We start from the raw sequence: 6,107 nt of genomic DNA on the forward strand, positions 1-6,107 counted from the left end.
TGCCCCCCCCATGTTGGGGTGCTGCCAAGCAGGAGGCCAAGAGGCCTGCATAGCCGCCATCCACTGAGGGTGGGGCAGCTGGGGCCACAGGGGCTCCGGGCTCCTGCCCTTGCACACCACCTGGAACACTCACTGGCCCCATGGGCAAGCATACTTGCCCACCCTCCTGCAGTTGGGGGTTTCACATACTTGTGACTTTGGGTCCCCCATCCCTACTCTCGCACACTCACATGAAAGCCTTGCACATTCACCTCCACCCTCATAGGCCACTGCACATACTCATGCTCCTTATGGCCACTCTTCTGTACCCTCTCCCCATCCACATATCTTTGCTCAGCTGACTGCTCACATTCTCCCTCTTGTTTCACATTTTCTCTCTCCCTCCTTGGCTCAGTCACTGCTGAGTCCATGTTTCATGCACACCTCACCTCTCCTGAGCATTTCTGGCCCAATGTTGTGGCTTAGTGTTGCATACTCACTCTCTGCTCATGCCCACTGGTCTAGTTTTTGTGGCCCCTGCATGCTGCCCAAGAGGTGGGTGGGAAGTGAGCTGGGGCTCCTCATGCCCTCATCTATCATGGCCCCATCCCATACCATGTCATGAGTTTCACTGTCTTTACATACCACTCCAAGGGCGCTGGTATTACCCGGAGGGCTCCCCCACAGGAAAGTGGGTAATGAGGCCCCAATGCTAATTCTGTTGTCTGAGAGATGGATTTTGGGGAGTTGCCTGCTGCACTACATGAGAAAGGGACTCCCAGTTGCCCTTCCCTCCCTCCCAAGTCCCTTTTGTCTTGTCTGTCCTGGCTGTGTGTATGTGTGTATGTGTGTGTGTGTGTGTGTGTGCGCGCCTCTCTGGAATTCAGAGCCCCAGAGCCAGTTCTCCACTTCCCAGCCTCTCATAGGGCCTCCCTCACTCCACCTAGGCTGCCAGGGACTGGAGCCAGCTGGTTCAAGGCCATCCGGAGCTCTGCCTCCACATCTACCCTTTCCTCTCCTTTCCTCCCTCCTTCATTCTTCTCCTTTTACCTTCTGCCCTCTCCCTCTCCTCAGGTCCTTCCCTACTTCCACCAGTTTTTCCATCTACCTTCTTCCCCTCTTACCTGGCTCCTATGCTGTGATATATATTTTTGTATTATCTCTTTCTTCTTGTGGTGATAATCTTGAATTCTTGTGGGATGTAAGTTTCAAAATTTTCAAATAAAGCCTTTGCAAGATACTTGAATCCCCTGGTTCTGCCTTATCACCGCTGTAGAGAGGAGGAGAAGGGGGTGGGCAGGAAAGAAGAGTGAAAATAAGGATGAGGTGGAAAATTCTTCCAGGCTGGATGTGATATGGCCTGCCTACCTAGAGCAGGGGACTGATAAGGGTTTTAACTTGGGACAGAATGAAAGGAAGGGAAAAGGAACTGAACAGGAAAGTCCTCAGGAGCACCAGTGGAAGAGAAAAACTAGAATCAGAAGCGTGGCTTGCTTGTTCCTTGTCAGTGAAGGTCAGGAGATACCAAGAGAAAGATGAGAGAAAAGGGCGAAAATTATGTAGGAGGAAAGGCAATGGACTAATCCAGAAAAGGAATAGAGAGAGCTTCTAAGAAAGATGGAGGGAAAGGGTGAAAGGAAAAGAAAAATGGAGGAAAGGAAAAGGAATGTAACTGAGCCATAGGAAATGTAACTGCCCTGCTTCTTTTATTTTCAGTTTTGCTCCCTAACCTGCCCCCACCCATAGCTGCCCCCCAAAAGCTGTGCAGCATTAGAAGCCCTGTGGTTAGCTCATTAGCTTTCCCTACTCTGCCCTCTCTGAGAAAGAGGGACTGCTGGGGTGTGGGGGTGGAATCAAGGGGTGTGTTTGGGGGAGGGAACACAGGCTGCCCAGCTGGGATCAGTCACCTCTGAGGCCCCAATTCTAGGTTTGGCTCTTGTAACAATCCTATGAGAGCCCACACATCATCTTCTCAGCTGTTGCTAGGCTGTGTTGCCATGGTAACCACCCAGGTCCCATTCCCCACCCCCATCTGTGCCCCACCTGCTCCCTGGAAATGGGGTAGCCCCAGGGAGGTTAGGAGATAGTGTAGTATACAAGAGGACAGTGTGGGCTGCCTAGGACTGTACCTGCCTCCATGTGTTTATCTTTGACACTAGAATTGGGAATGCATGTTAGTAGGTATGTGCTTTAGGTGTTAGAGAGCCTCCCTGAGTCCCTGTAGCATATAACAGTAATTGTGAGGAGGAAGAAGTCTGTTTCTCTGGACTGGAGCAGAATGTATGTTAGGGCATCAAACTCCCTCAAAAAAGACTGCTACAGGGAAAAGAAGCAAACAGGGCCCTGCACTGATGAACCAACGTAAAGCAGAGGTGCAAGGCAAACAACCTTCTGAGGAGGGCTGCATCAACCCCACCCCCCCACCCCCACCCCAAAAGATCACAACATGCAGCTAATGGAAGAGAGAGGGCTGGATGGAACCTGAGGGTACAGGTTGAGGTGCTGATGGGCTGTGAGGAATCTGAGGAGGCTGGGAAATTTACACCCATGAACCTTTTCTGCTTTCCCCATAGGAATCCAGTTCTTGGGGAGTGGAGGGAGGAACACTGGCACAGAAAAATACTTGTCTCAAGTGCCTAGAGAGCTTACTGGGCTCTCACCTTCAGCAGCTGTCTCCCTTCAAAGGGACAGTGTGACCCTGAAGCTCATCCATATGCAAAAGGCACACATGAAGGCCCCTAATGATGAGGGAATTAATTATCCCCTGATTAGACTGCTGTTTCCCTAAATTTAAATAAATTAAAATATACCAGCAAGACACTGGAAATTCTTACCTGTTCCCTCTCCCTAATTGCTACCTTCCCCATGGGAAGTCAAATGGCTGGAAAGAGAGAAGAAAGGAGACATCCTAGATTTCTAGATTGTTCTAGAAGAATTAACCCAGACTAAGTCACATTGTCATGCTAACTATGAGAAGGCACGAGGTGCCAAGCACTACCATGCATGCCTGTAATCCCAGCAATTTAGGAGGCTGAGGGAGGAGGACAGTAAGTTCAAGTTCAGCCTGGGAAACCTAATGAGACCCTGTTTAAAGATAAAAAATAAATAGGGCTGGGGATATAATCCAGTGACAAAGTGCCCTGGGTTCAATTCTCAGTACAGAAAAAAAAAAAAAAAAAAAAAAAAAAGCAAGAAAGAAATGACATGAAGTATAAAGTCCTGGGGAACAGACCCTAACAATTCTCTCCTGTAACTGAAACAAACTATGGGGTCTTGGAAGGACCTCAGAAGGCTGCAAGTAATAGAAGACTCACAAAACAAGAGCCATATGGCTTTTTGGGGAATTGAAAGGTTCTTAAGGCCACACAAGAGAGGAACCACTGGAAAAAGCATCTCATCACCATGCTTTCTTTGCCTCCTGGGCCATAGATCAAATGACTTAGCCAGGTTTCTCCTAAGCATGTTTCTGGAATGCTCAACCATTGTGGCTCAGACCTAACCAGGGAATGGGGAAGCCCCCAAGAGGAGGAATCTCTCAGAGCTCAGGGTGTGGAAGTGACTCAAGATGGAAAGAGTGTGCCAGCTGGAGAACCCATGGCTAAAATTAACAGCCCTCCTCCCCCATGCCCATTTATTGCTCTAAAGCTTTGCTCTAAGGAGTTAAAAGCACTTAAAACTTGCTTCTTAACAACAAGGGCAGGAGCAGGGTTGACAAAGGCATTTAGGTTCTGAAGTAGCTAGCTAATTATGTACACAGAAAAACAGGAGAACCAGAACTTACTGAGATTACTATTATTTTCTTCCACTTTTTAAATGTAATTAACCATTAGAAAGAAATAAATTTTGATACATGCTACAAACATGGATGAATCGTGAATACATGCTATGTAAAAAGTCAGACACAAAAGATCACATATTGTTTGATTCTTTTCATATGAAATGGCCCCAAATAGGCAAACCCATAGAAAGAAAGTAGATTACTGATTGCCAGGGGATGGGGAAAGGGAGAATTGAGAGTGACTGCTAATGGGTAAAGGATTCTTTTTGGAGAGAGAAGGAAATGATCAGTATTAGTGCAGATGGTTGCACAAAATTGTGAATATACAGAAACCACCGAATTGTACACTTTAAAATTGCTGAAATGGTGAATTTGATAATTTAAAAAACAAAGATGCCATGGGAGCATTTAAAAAATTATGATGAAATATTGATGGGCTGGGGGAGGGGCTGGGGTTGTGGCTCAGCGGTAGAATGCTAGTCTCGCACGCAGGGGACCCTGAGTTCGATCCTCAGCATCGTGTAAAATATAATGTAGTGAAATAAAGGTATTGTGTCCAATTACAAAATAAATATTAAAAAAAAATATTAACACGCATGGTAGCCCATGCCTGTAATCCCAGCAGCTTGGAAAGCTAAGGCAGGAGGATTGCTGAGTTCAAAACCAGCCTCAGAAAGAGTGAGCTGTTATTTCTTCCACTTTTTTATACCAGCCCAAAAGTCAAAGTTTCTTGAATCAGTCATCAATAACCCATGCAGCAGCCAGGCATGGTGGTACATGCCTGTAATCCAAGCTACTGCAGAGGCTAAGGCAAGAGGACTGCAAGTTTGGGGCTAGGCTAGGCAATAAAGAATGTTTCAAAATAAAAAGGACTAGGAGGGTAGCTCAGTGGTAGAGTGCCTGCCTAGCATGTTCAAGTTCATGGGTTCAGTACCAAATAATAATAAAACCCAGGCAGGACACACCTGACCCTTTAAGTCCTTCATCTTACCAACTGTTGCTAATTAACAGACACTTGGTCCTGAGCCTAAAAAAAAAATGTGATAAAGGGAGTAAACACCTTTAAAAAGATTCAAACTACAATTATAAACTAAAGATATATATCATCTATTTAAATGTTTAAAAGCATCCTTTGCTGCTGCTTATGATTGGGGTTGGCGGACAGGAATCATTTAAATCTTCAATCTTGTTTTTTGTAAAATGGGCATTATAATTATTTGTTAGGGTTTTGTTTTGTTTTGTTTTTTTAAGTCAGAAAGGGATCATTACTGTTAATAGGGTGGACCTCAATTCTGCTTCAGCTAAAATAAAGCTGAACCCAGAGGGATTCTGAGTAGATCATGGTACAAGCTTGTGGTAACACTCATTTACTAAAGTAATATTTATTCAGCACCTACTATTCTATTCGTTCAGCAAAGTGTAGTTTTCTTCCCTGGGGAGTTGACAATCTTGTTTGAGAATCACGTACAAAAACCAATAAAGATACCATTAAAACTAAATGCTGTGGGCTGGGGATGTGGCTCAAGCGGTAAGGCGCTGACCTGGCAAGCGCGGGGCTTGGGTTCGATCCTCAGCACCACGTAAAATAAAGATTAAAAAAAAAAAAAAACTAAACTAAATGCTGTGGGAATTCACCTGTGGGGTGCAATCAGGGGAGTTCATATTAGATTTTCATAATGAACTGTAACTCACTTTGCAACAAACGTTTACTAACTGCTTAGTGTCAGAATCTGAGGCTAGAGCAGTCAACAATTTGAAGTCCTTGCCCTCACGGCCCTGGTACCTTAGTGGGCAAACACTCATAGCTAAGAGTGTTATATTTAAAAGAAAAATGGGGTTAAGGGGTCAGGGATGTTGGTGAAGGCAAAGAGAAGACCAAAGCAGAGTAAGGAGTGTGGTCAGAGAAAATAGGTCAGATTTCTATGGGCCTAAGTAGGTACCCTGGACAACTGACACATCCTTATCCTTTCTCAAAGCATTAAGACTGTCTTGAGGATATTGGGCTACTAATCCACCCTGAGGGAAAGGAAACGGGACCCTTTTAAGAAGCTATATCTCCTCTCATACCTTGATGCATAATTCATGAACCTGTCGTGTTTCCACCCTCCCACTTCCCCAGAAGTCCCTTCCGGAAGCCTGGTACCGCAATTCTGAATGTTCAGCTTCTGCCCTTAACAGGACCCGCCTTCACTTCCGTTATGGCGTCACATTCACCGAGGGCTCTGTTCCTGGGCAGAAGCCACTTCCGCCCCTACTTGTCGTAACTTCCGCCCCGATTATCCTGGAGCGCGAGCAGCGCAGGATGTATTCGGGACGCTCCCGGAAGTGACTCGCACTTTACACTCCCCCC

The sequence above is a fragment of the Urocitellus parryii genome, chromosome 5, assembly GCF_045843805.1.
Source record: "Urocitellus parryii isolate mUroPar1 chromosome 5, mUroPar1.hap1, whole genome shotgun sequence".
NCBI lineage: Eukaryota > Metazoa > Chordata > Mammalia > Rodentia > Sciuridae > Urocitellus > Urocitellus parryii.